This window comes from Crocodylus porosus, unplaced genomic scaffold (genome assembly GCF_001723895.1).
Source record: "Crocodylus porosus isolate Cpor-Errol unplaced genomic scaffold, CroPor_comp1, whole genome shotgun sequence".
Taxonomy (NCBI): domain Eukaryota; kingdom Metazoa; phylum Chordata; order Crocodylia; family Crocodylidae; genus Crocodylus; species Crocodylus porosus.
Window position 1 is genome coordinate 165,085 of NW_017728909.1, and position 12,885 is coordinate 177,969.

Genomic DNA, 12,885 nt, shown 5'->3' on the forward strand with positions numbered 1-12,885 from the left:
ATGCGGCATGGGGGAGTTGTGCCAGGAGGCCCCAGAGCCCCTGCTCCTGCTGTGAGGAGAGGCTTTTCTTTCTTTCTTTATTTTTTTTTATTTTTTTGAAGTGCTGGAGGCTGGGGTGGGGGGTCAACGATTGGGCAGGTAGGGGTGCAAGTGGGGGCTGGGGCTGGGTAGGCAGCCATTGGGGTGGCTGCAGGAGCTGGCAGGGGATGGGGCCAGGCAGGGCAGCAGTCTGGAGGACTGGGGGTACAAGTGAGGGTGGGGTATGTAGCCCCTGCGGGATGGGGAGAGGGACTACCCTGTGGGGGCCATTTGGCCCCTGTGCGGGTGGGGGGCAGCAAAACATATAGGTATTTAGAATTTACTTTATTATGATAATAGAGACACTGGTAAAACTTCCAAATTGCTTTAATGCTAGATATATCAATAACACATTGCCCAACTGATTGCTGTCTCACTCTCTCTCTCTATGTATAGCGGTCTTTAGTTTTACTTGTGGAGGAACATGGACCTCAGGGTATTTTAAAGGATGACCTTGGGATTTTTTTATCAGGGATTTTTCAGTTTTCCAATAGGGAACACCAGAAGTCCTGCTAGGGAGGTCAGTGGCAGGACCCTGCCTGCTCAGAGCTGGCACCTTGGACCCTGCTGACTGTGGCTGACCTCCTGGCCAATTGGGGCCAGGAGGACATGCTTTGACAGTTCAAAGCAGGACACCACACTGGAAACATCTTCTGGGTGATAGCTGCCCAGATGGCTGGGCAGGGGCACACATGGCAGTAGTGCTGCACAAAGGCCAACATTGCAGCCTCAGCCCACTGGCAGCTGGCTCAGAGGGGCAGGTGCCTCTACTGGCTGTGCAGTCCCCATCCGGGTCTGGTGGGTGTGCAGCAGGTCACAGCCAGGCAGCAGCCCCCACTGCCAGACTACTGCAGTGGGTAGAGAGTGCAGGGAACTCTGAGGGCTGCTTCAGCAGTATGGCACAAGGGGTAGTAAGTGGCTGGGCCCCAGAAGCTCCTGAGAGTGAGTAGCCCTGAGCTACTTGACAGGGCAGCTTTTTTGTACTGATGGGGCCAGGACAGGTGCTGGCTCTGGGCTCTAGCTCCCTCTGACTGCAAATCCAGGAGGAGCTAGGCAGGCTTATTTTGCCCCAAGTGGCACAATTTGCCCCACACTAAAGTGCATGTCTGGGCACATGCACTGAGGCAAAAAGCCCTGGCTCAGATTTGCACCGCTTCTACTTGAGCTGCTGCAAGTGCACATGCCTGCATGTGTGGATGTGCCCAAAGAGTCTGATGTGAAGGATCTCCAACATGCCAATGGTGATTCTTAGCTTGTGTTGCCAGTTTCTCTAAGCAGCTTTATGTAAACATTGAGCAAGAGGGCTGGTAAGACACATGATTGGATCCATTGGGTTAGGAGCCCAAGGAAGACCTTAGGTGGAATAGAAGCACTGAAGTCCAAAATTGTGATCCAAAAGCCCCAGCTCAGCTGCTACCCAATTCTGCAATAAATTGCTAATGCAGTTTATGACCAGTCACAATCTCCAGTTCTCCCCTGAGTAATTGTCCGGGTATTTGCAGCATGAAAATGCATGTTTCATCCAGAGACTTCTTGTTTTAGTAGTATTGATAAAACCCTTACCCTTACACCCCTCTCTTCACCCTCTGGGGTGTGTGTATTTCTTTTCCTTAGTTCCTATAACACTGTCCAAGTCTGAGTATGCTCGTCACCCTGCATCAAGGTCTACTTATATTTGAAGTCTTAGTATTTACTTCTTATTTTCTTCATTTTACTTTGTCTTATCCTTTTCCCCTTTCTTTTTTGATTCTAGGAATGAAGGGAGAAGACTCTAGCCTTTGGGATGGATACGACTCCTTTTTGTCCCATTTCCTTTAACACCCCCCCCCCTTTTTTTTCTTCCTAAATCTGCCATGTAAGCCTGCCCTGTGATTCTGGAATCCTTCCTGTTTTCACTGTTTTTCTTTTCTCTTAAGACCTTTCACTTCATTCCCTTCCCTGGTGACACCATTGCAGAAATAATAGCTGTTTCTCCTGTTGCAGGTGATCTCCAACCTTGGATAGATTGCCTGGTATTTATACGGTCTTGGCAAATCACAGATCAATAAGAGGTGCAGCATCTGCAAGTCCCTAAAATCCAGGATACAGGAAAGAGAGGAAGCTCTATATATTTTTGGCTAAGGTAATGGGTCCAGCTCTAGCGACCTGAAGATCAGTTGGATCCCAGACCACAACCCAAACCACTACCAGCAGTTCCCTCATCAGCACAAGGAGGCTTGGTATGACTTCATTGCTCACGAACTTGCACTAAAGGAAGGACCTTTGGTAAGAGTGCAATAAGATGACCTGCTTTCTCCACTTGGAAGTCTGCAGATGCTTCCTCTTCCACAAAACTGCCTCCAAGTCACCAATCAGGCTCTGAGACTTCTCAGCCTATCAAGGTCCAAGATAAGTTCTGGGTGCTGTAGCACTGGAGCCATCTAGTTTTCATGTGGACTTGGGTACTGGTAAGTGGTGTTGTCTGGTACCACTCATGTCTCACTAGGACTGCTTGAGAAAAGGAAAACTGTTAAACATATGTGCCCCATCTCCAAGACTCACTAGAGTGTGCAAGTGATAGCAGATGCCTTTCTGGTACCATAGCCTCTTGCAGCTTTCCTCGTCAGGGTTTGATAGACTGGTTATTTAGGTCCTATATCTAAGCCCATCTTTGCCCTTCCCAGTGACCCTTCCAAGATGACCAGTACTGAACCAGCACGATCCCTTTAGTATTCAGGTTTCTGATACCCTACTTGATATTTTAGGCCAGTTGCACTCCTGGTAGAGGTAGCTTTCTCCTCCACATTTGATTCTGGGCTGCACACTGGACCTTTGTATGAGTTTCTGCCACTACCACTTCCTTTGTTAAGCCGATTGGGATGTCAGATGAGCCAATCATCCCATGATGTCATTCAGCCTTCAGGTCAATAGCCTCAGGATTCATCCTTCTTGAGGTGCTGTTGTTTATTGCTACGTCAAGACCATCAAAAAACAGGCAATTTATCCACAACCATGGTTGCCTGTGTCAGTCTAACTGGATCCAAGGCATTGTTTATCTTCAATGCTGTATCTGGCCTATCTTGGAATAGAAATAGCTCAAGCTGTCTCATGGGCTGCATCCAGATGAGCACCGCAGGCCAGTCTGTGGTACCACACACTGTACATTTAGGTGTTCTCCATTCATGGGGTTCATTTCACCCTGGAAGATCCTGGGGTCAAACAAACCCTCACAAAAAAAGTGCACGCAGAGGCAATGCATGCCACCCAAAACTAGAGCCTGGCCAGCTGGAGCTTGGCTCCAGCTGCTGGCCAGGCTCCAAGAGGCAGGATCACTACAGCCGCAAGGCCCCCCGCAGTGTTGCTGGCCCCAGCCTCCCCTACCCCACCCATGGTAATTTGCCGCGTGCCAAAGAGCATGTGGCACAGACATTCCCCAGGGACAAGTGGTAGCGGCACAATGTGTGCTGCTGCTTCTTGTACCCAGGGAAACTAATGTCCACGCATATGTGGAGCTGGCCACAAAGGTCTTCCCTTCTACCTGGGTGAAAAGTTGCCCCTGTGTCATTTGTAGTAAGAGACGTGGGCAGTTCTCCTGATCTCATAAAACGGGTTGCAAAGGCATGAGAGATGCCCCTTCTGGGTGAACAGTGTTTAGTGGAAAAACAGGACTGGCATAAGGTCCAGTGGCAACAATCTGGCTACAGATAAATTAAAATTGTAAATTAGAAACAGATTTCCAGCTATCAGAAGAGTTACTAGAATAGTTTTCCAAGCAAAGTACCAAGGGAAAGAGCATGAATCTTTTTAAGACTGAGCTGGGTAAATTTGTGGATGGGATGGTTATGATAGAGCAGGGAGTACTGGCACACCGATCAGTGGAGTCACACCTTTGTGATCTCCAAGCTGTTGTAGTGTGGATGGCATCCGGTAATCCCATGCCACAGGATTTTTCCTGGTTGCCGGTTGTGGCCAGGAAGAAATGTTCTCCCCATGAATGCTATTGGCTTTGTTAGGGGATAAGCTGGAGGGAGGGATTTGCTGAGGCTTTGAGATGTTGGCCATAGCTAAGACTGGCAGTTCTCGATTGCATGCATTTATGCTATTGCCAGTACTAGAAAGCCCACAGGCTTCTGGTTAGTGTCCTGCTTTTCCACTCAGGGTCATAATCAATCATGAAATGTAGTGTCAGAAAGGACTTTTCCCCCCTTATGTCAGATTGGATTGAACTGTAGGGGTTTGACCTTTCTCTGTAGCATAGGGCATGATCCTTCGCCTATGTTGTTCTGAGCACATGTTAACTGACTGCTTCCCTATCCATTGGCAGTGCCTTTGTCTCCCCTGCTTATACTAAGGTTGTTCTTGGTGTTTCAGGTATTGTTCCTTGTAGCTGGAGATAAAAGTTTGAGGTGGCAATTTTTAGGATTCCTTCCAGTCCTCTTTATTCCTATGAACATGTATGTAGATGACACTTCTCAAGGAACTCCAGCTTCTGGTAAGTAGCTGTCACCTTTGTTGGCAGTGCTACTCCCAAGCTGGGTATCCCCCTTCTGTACTCATACAGTTGGTTTTTCTACCTCTAGCATTTTATGCTTCTTTGTCACCAAATTTCTATTTGTTGTCTATATCTCTGTTCTCCATGTTATCGAGATTTAATCTTATTTTCCAAAGTGTTTACAGCCCCTCCCAGTTCTGCGTTGTCTGCCCGTTTGCTCAGCATTCTCTCTCTTCCAGCATCTAGGTCATTAAAAGAGGCTGATGAGGGAATTGTCTCTTGGTCTCCTATTTCCTGGATGAGTTACGTAAGAGCACCACCATGGTCTACTTCATTTTTTGAAGAATGGCTGCAGATGGTTGTTATCCAGACAAGATGCCAGGATGTGGATGACGTTGCTTCCCTGATGCCTTCAGGTGCCAAAGTTTTGAAGAGGGGCAGGGTTTAGATTGCGCTTTGTCCTCAGCATTTCCTTCTACTCATCCTGCTGGCTATTTGGCATGCCTTTTAAGGTACTTAACTCTTCCTATGTACAGGATAGGGAGCCTAGATACCTAGCAGGGTTTTGGATTCCACTGCAGGAGCCAGGCACCTAAAAATTAGACATTGTAGCAACTGACTTGTAGGTAGCTATGTTTGGTTTGATTTTTCATCCTTAGATGAATCATATTCTTGCACTTTGGGATGTGCGTGCATATCCTTGTGCTTTGGGTGGGGTGAAAGGGGTAGAGATGAGATTGTGATTGGAATCTAGGGCAGAACACTGCGAAGGGGACTGCTGCCAGATCACAAACTAACCTGTGACAAGGCAATTCAAGGCCTCTTTCAAATGTTACATGCAATCAGTTGTAACATACTTGTCATAGGAGAGCTGGCCCCAGAGTCCACCGTGTGACTCCTGTCCTGCTCTTTCTCCCTGGGTCCCCTTCCTTTTCCCTTGCCTGTTACACCTTGTTGCAATGAGTTGATTGGTGAAAATGGAGGCTGCCCTGGCATGCCAGAGTAAGTCTTCATCTGTCCTTCCTGGCTCCCACTACTCACAGTCCTGGTCTTCAAGTGCTAGATGGGCCCTCCTGGCCTGCCTGTGCCTGCAGGACACCTTGATGGGCTATTCGTGGCCTCCCTTCACCCCTACAGCTACAACCAACCGGACCTCACAGATGTTAACAGTTAATCAAACCACAGAGAGGTCTGGCCTCTCCAGGCCATCTCTAGCTTACCCTCTCAGGATGTTGGCTCCTGGCTTTGGTTCTGCCCTCTTGGGCTCTGGCTCTTAATCCTCCCAGCCTCAGGCTGCTTCTAACACTAGGCTTTGGCCCTCTTGGCTGCTGTCTGCCTGCGATTTGGGCCCAGCTCTTGGCAAGGACTCAAACACTCATGTGCCCCTTGGCCACAGCACCACTGCTGTTTGGGCCCTGCCCCTAACGAGGCTCCCTAATGTGCCTCTCCGGTACTCTGTGACCTTCTGCTCCTCCTATTCTAGTCACAATTCAGCCCACCAGTGTAACCATAAATCAAAATACAAGCCCCCAGGCTATAATTCAACTATTGCTATACTGGGTCCAAACATAAACAATTGCTCATTGGCTGTACCACAACTGTCCCCCACACAGTCATACTTCCCTGCCAGTTCTCAGCACCTTACTCGCAGTCCTGGAGCAACTCATTGGGGGTAGCAGGTCATTTGCTCCCCTACAGCTCTCTTACTGTAGGGCTTGACTCCCTGCCTGGTTTCAGGCACTGGCTTTATGAGCCTCCTAAACCCTGCCCCTTCTGGTCAGATGGCTCTTTTCCAACAACCAGGGGTTTCCTATTAGGGCCTGATGGCTAGCTTCCGGGGCAGCTTAAAACTGCTACACCTGCTGCCTGAGCAGGGCTAGCAGTCCAGCAATAAGCAATATGCACTCTTAGTTTGAGTCCCTGGCTGCCTACTCCCCTACAGCAGGGGCAAAGTCCAAACCATGGGCCGCACCAGGCCTGCAGTGGACTCGATTACCCAGTAGCCCTTGCCTAAGTCGCTGTGGCCAGTTTCCATGGAGACCTTAGCAGCAGTGGTGCCCTGACAGTGCAGGGCCAGGGTTTCTATGGAGGTCAGCCCCAGCAGCACTGGCAGGGCACACAGCAGGGCAGGGAGCTGCTCTGGGGCCAGGATCTTGCAGTGGTGACAGCGTGGTCCAGAGCTGTGATCTGCTGCCTGTACTCCCCAGACAAGGGCATGCAGGCAGCAGATCTTGGATCACAGCTCTGTCCCAGCTCTGGACCATGCTGTCACCACTGCAAGATCCCTAGCCCTGGAGCAGCTCTCCTGCCAGCTCCTGGGGTCTCCACAGAAACTCGCTACAGTGATACGGGCAGGGGCTGCTGGGAAATAAAATCTGGCCACTGGTTGGATCTACCATTTTGCCTACCCCTGCCCTACAGACAGTCCATAACATGCAGTCTTTTCCCAACCTGTGGATATCCCTGCTGCTGTCTTTGCCTTCAAGTAACAGGAGCCTCTGGCTCCCTGTTAGAATGCCAGGTTCTCAGCCATCTGGGCGATAGCGATCATTGCCTACTAGAATTCACTATACAACGCGGGTGTCAAAGGCCTGCAGCAAGGCAGTAGCCCTTGACTTCAGGAGGGCCTATTTCAATTAGTTAAGGAGATTAGTTGGAGAGGCACTGAGGTCCTGGAGGGTAGGGGAGTTGGGAGTCCAAGGTCATTCCTTAAGGAGATGGTCCTCCAAACCCAAAGGGTGATAGTCCCAACACGAATCAAAGGGGGCAAGAGCACTCAAAAGCCCCCTTGGCTCACCAAAGGCATTCAGGAACATCTGAAAGCTAACAAGGAGGTGTACACCCGATGGAAGGGAGGGGCTATCACCAAGGAGGATTATACCTCCATTGCTCGAGACTGTAGCGGGGCTGTTAGGAAGGCTAAAGCGGAGACAGAACTAGGACTAGCAACCAGGATCAAAGATAAGAAGTCCTTTTTTAAATACATAGGGAGTAAAAAGATGTCACTGGGTAACATGGGGCCCCTGCAGGACACTGATGATAAAGCTGACCTCTTTAACAAATTCTTTGCCTCCATTTTTCTGAGCAGGGACTGGGACATCCCCCCCCCACTGGGATTCTGGATGGACTCAGGAGAGGCACCACCAGGCCTAGGGTAAGGGAGGACTGAGTTAGAGAACTTCTGCTGGGGATGGATGTTTTAAAATCAGCAGGTCCAGGTGATCTCCACCCCAGAGTGCTGAGGGAATTGGCAGGGGTCATTGCAGGACCCCTGGCTTGGCTTTATGAGCACTCGTGGTGCTCTGGCCAGGTGTCAGAGGACTGGAAAAGGGCCAGCGTGGTCTCCATTTTGAAAAAAGGGAGGAAGGAGGACCCAGGTAACTATAAGCCCGTTCACTTACCTCGGTCCTGGGGAAGCTCTTTGAAAAAATCATTCAGGAGCACCTCTGCGAGGGACCAGCACAGGAAATTATGCTTAGGGGGCAACCAACATGGGTTCATTAGGGGCGGGTCCTGTCAGACCAACCTGATAGCCTTCTACGACCAGGTCACAAAATCCTTGGATGCAGGTGTCGTGGTGGACATAGTCTTTCTGGACTTTAGGAAGGCTATTGACACTGTCTCTCAGCCCATTCTATGACACTAGACCTTCAAGCAATTGATCATGTGATAAAAAGGGTGAACCAGACATAAAGGGCACTTTTGCACATGTTCTGATTAGAACGTGGCGGAGCCATAGCTAATCAGAATGCTCTAGCATGCTGCAGCATCTTGTGTATTCAGTGTCCCACTGTTTCAAAATGGCAGTGGAAGTGCTTTAATTAAAGCTTGTCAAATGAGACGTTGAATACATGAGACTCTGTGGGCCTTTTAATTAGAGTGGCTTCCAAGAGCCACTCTAATTAAAAAGTCACCAGTCCCCCATCCCAGAGCATGTGTATAAGTGCCCAAAGATGCTAGTCATTGAATGTGGCACATCTTTGTGGCTGGTCTGCATCATGCTTTAATTTGGGTGTATAAGATAGTAGTTCCAAGGGAGCATGGGGATCCTGGCCTCAGAAGTGACTGTACTGTACTGGGCTGCCCATACTTCCTTGAAATCTGTTGGTGCACAGGGAGCCCTTCATGGGAGATGAGCTTAGTGCCTGCAAGCCCATTACCTTTCCCAGCATGTTGGGAACCTGGTGCTGGGGAGCTGATCTCCCATGTGGGGCTTTATGCTTGCTGACAGATTTAAGGGGACACATGTATTTCAGGACTGGTGAGCAGCACCTGGGTCTTGGGCTACACAAGCATGTGTTAAGCCTACAGGCAGGCAGAGAGGGGCAGGATGGGCTCTGGGGACTTTTAGTCTGCATTGCAAGAATTGCCCATCCTGCTGTGCCAGACTGTGAACATCAGGTATGGCAGCATGCACATTTTTTGGGATCCAGGACAAAATTCCTCAGATTCCACCCTACAGTGAAATAAGTTTTATGGAAACTCCAGTGAAGATGAGAGCATGGTAGATTGAATATCTAAGACTACACAAGTCCCACATAACTAAGAAAAATTATATATGGTATAGATTTTTCAGAGGGAGCAAGGATCAGTTCGTCTTCTGCTCCATCCTTCTCTTGGTCAGAGCAGCCTCTCAAATGCAGCCCTCTCCTCAGATTGGGGATCCTGGTCTGGGAGGGTGTGTAGGGGGCTTTGCTCTGCTGCTCCAGTCCCCTCCCAGACTAATCCAGCAGCAGGGCCAAGCCCCAGTCTGTTCCCCAAATTGGGCAGTCCCTGGTCTGGGGAAGAGGTGGGGAACACTGCCTTGCTGCTCCCCACTCCTCCCAGACCAGACTAGGAGGGGAGCAAGCTGACACCTGCAAGATCTTTCTTCTGGACTGGGCAGGTCTCCCCCAGGAGGGATTGAATGAATGCTTGTTGCTTCTGCTGGGAGAAGCAAGAAGCATGATTCTCCTGATAGGAATGTAATGCTTGTACATGGCCTTATGTAATGAGCTAGGGATAAACGCAATGTGTTCAGTTTCCTAATCTTTTGGCGTAACACTTGAGACCAATGCTTCTTAATAGAGTAAACACTGGGTAAAGAACAAAATAAGCTCAGTACATGTTCCAGGCTGGACATAAGGAAGAATTTCTTCACTGTCCAAGCCCCCAAGGTCTGGAATAGCCTGCCATTGGAGGTGGTTCATGCACGTACATTGAACACCTTCAAGAGAAATTTGGATGCCTATCTCGCTGGAATCCTATGACCCCAGCTGACTTCCTGCCCCTGGGGCGCGGGGCTCTACTCAATGATCTTCCGAGGTCCCTTCCAGCCCTAATGTCTATGAAATCTATGAAAGCCTGTCAGCTATAGCAGCCACCCGGGCCAGACTAAAATTTATGGAGGATGAGCAGTGCTCTGACACTGGGCATTATAGAAACCCAAAGTACTACAAGAAAAGAAACCTGTAATGGAAAGACCTGTGGAGAGCAGCTGAAAAAACAACACGTGGAGCTGCACATGCTGTAGCAAACAGTGTAAGCCAGGATAACTTCTGCCAATTGGAAAAGTGCACAAGAACTGCAATGGATTATGTCAACTATAAACACCAGCTAAGTGAGCATTTGCATGGGTTCAGGTGGTTTGCAGTGAAGTAGCAGCACAGACGTATCACTGCTGGCCTGATTGTTTCTACTCCAGAAAATTGGTGCAAAATGGTGTAAAAATAATTCAAATGCCTGTTTCAGAGGATTGCAAAGCCAGTCCATGATCCATATTTAGCACCACCATCACCTGCTGGCATTATGTTCAACAGGAAACTGAGAACCAGAATGTCTGCACCGTTACACGCAGATGTCAGAATCACTGGGGACTCACAGCTATACAAAGACACAGACAAGGCAAAACAAAGCCACCATATAATTAGGGTCCTGGATGCTGCCTCCCTTCATTAAACTGGTGTTATGCTGTTCTGTAATAAAAATATTGGTCTCATATAGCATAAGTAATACACATGACATAAACCCCAGTACCAATAGAGGTACTATTGGCCAGTGACCATAGTGCTCAAGTCCCAAAGAAGATGCACAGGTCTGTGACAGTGCAGGATGTCTCAGAATTGAACTGAACCCTGTTAGGTTGGTCCTTTGCTTTTGAAGTTTGGTGTTTATGTTAATACTAGTCTGGTTTGTTATATTTGGCTGGGTAGGGAAGAGGTGGGGAATGGAGGGGACTCTCACAAGAGCTAGTTGACAGTTTGCAGTGAAGGATATGTTTTATGTACAGGGGCTCATGTTAAGCAGTTGAGCTCAGACAGGAATCGAAGCAGATCTTGGACAGACCCCTTGGCTCTGAATGATTTTTGAACAATGCACTGTGCAGCAACTCCCTGGCAAGTGCTGTGGGCCCTGTGTGCAGGTGGAGGTGGGACTTGCAGACTTTCTGAGAAGTGTCTAGAGCCAGTGGACCATGAACCTGTACAACATGGCACGTGATATAGTTTGGGGATAGAGACCCTACCTCGGTTTCACATGCAATTGTCCTGGACAGTGCACTTTTCTCAGTGTTTCTTCGTTAAACATCAGCTATGATCCCTGTTAGCAATTTACTTTCTGTGATTGTCTATATATCTCCTTTGTAAAGGATTTAACACACATCTTTTTTTTAGAAACATAACATAATGTAAGGTATTAGCTACAACTCTTACTGACTGAGTAATTTGCATTGTGGCAATCCATGCTTACTTAAGACATGACTTTGCACAGATGCAATTGCTGAAATGCATACACTACCACTCCTGCAAATGAAGCAGGATTATTTTTTGCAAACCATTCATTCTGTTTGCATGATGTATAGATGGATAATGAGCTGTACATATGTTTTATCCATGAATTATTTGATAGTTTGTGCACAAGTCGATAGTGGGCATTCAGAATTCTCTGCTCAAACTGTGTGATTAGTTGCAGTTTGACTTGCATGGTCTTGTTTCTGTTCCCTGATTGGAGGATTTAAATTTGGGGCTCAGTCTAGCTAGGTGCTGAATGAGTCCTCACTGCAGGAGGACTGGTCCTGACCAGAGAGCCTTCACAATATTTATGCAGAATGTTAAAATGAAGCATAATTGTAAAATCATTTCACATTTAAAAAAAATTCTAGTTATCTGTAGGAGATCAAATCCATTTTATTATGATTTTTACATTCTCACTTCTAAGTGATATTCATCTATTTTTTAAAGAAAAGTTAAAATCTGTTGATTAATTGGTGATAATCCAGGATTACCGAACATCCTGCACTTTATTTTTTTTAGTAGCAGGGAGTGCTTTAATTAGAAAGGTCCTAATGTAGATTAAGGCATTAGCCATGCTGAGATCCTCCCATATCTCCAATGAAATTATGATAGTGTCAAAAGAACCATTTGCATAATCAAAACTCAAGAACAGTTAATTAAACTGCACCCAATTATCCTCAGTCTATTATTAAAACATAAAAAAGTATGCAAGACAATTGAGATATACTGAACGTTTTTCCCTATCTGAGATTACACTGTAAGTGGCAGGTCCAGCAAAGTGGTACATAAATCATAAATAAACCTGGAGTCAAAGACTTTACTCATATGAATGAGTAAAGGTTTGTAAAAACAAGGCACTAACCAGACAATATACTGGCGAATAGCAACAAAATGATGTGATCTAGCTGAATGAAAGCATTTCTCTTACCTGGTGGTTAAGCATCTTCATCAAAAAAATCTCCATATCATGCCAGTCAGTAATTCTCTGTACGAAGACACAATGGAGCCACAAACATATCACAATGTTGGAAAAAATAGAAGATACGATTTACTTCCTCTGTGGAGGAAAAAGTTACAATGACTGTAATGACCCATTCATCTGTCAAAGAAACTAAACATTTAAAACCCTGAAAAAGCAGATGAAGGAAACCCATGCTTCCTGTCCAATGGGATAAAACAATATTAATGGATAAAAGGATTGGGTTTGTTTTCTGCTTAATGAAGAATCCTAGTTTTCAAATCTCGTTGGATTTTCTGAATCCAACAGGATTTTCTCCTCAGCAGTTTGCATTTACAATTCCAGGGGAGTCATTTAATCAACTAGGTCTTACTTTAATTCAGATGCAGTGTGTGCCCAGGGAGGCTTTTCTCTTCATGTAACTGAGAGTTTGAAGACTAAAGAAATGAAAATGGTATTGGTATAATGTGAATTTTTATGTACAATTAGCTTAAGGTATTAATATGAAAAGTAGATAGTTGCATCTAATGATTTTTGGAATAATCTGAACCATCTGCCTCGAGATACTAAGAGGAGTTCACCACTTTAATCCAGATTATGGCTGACAA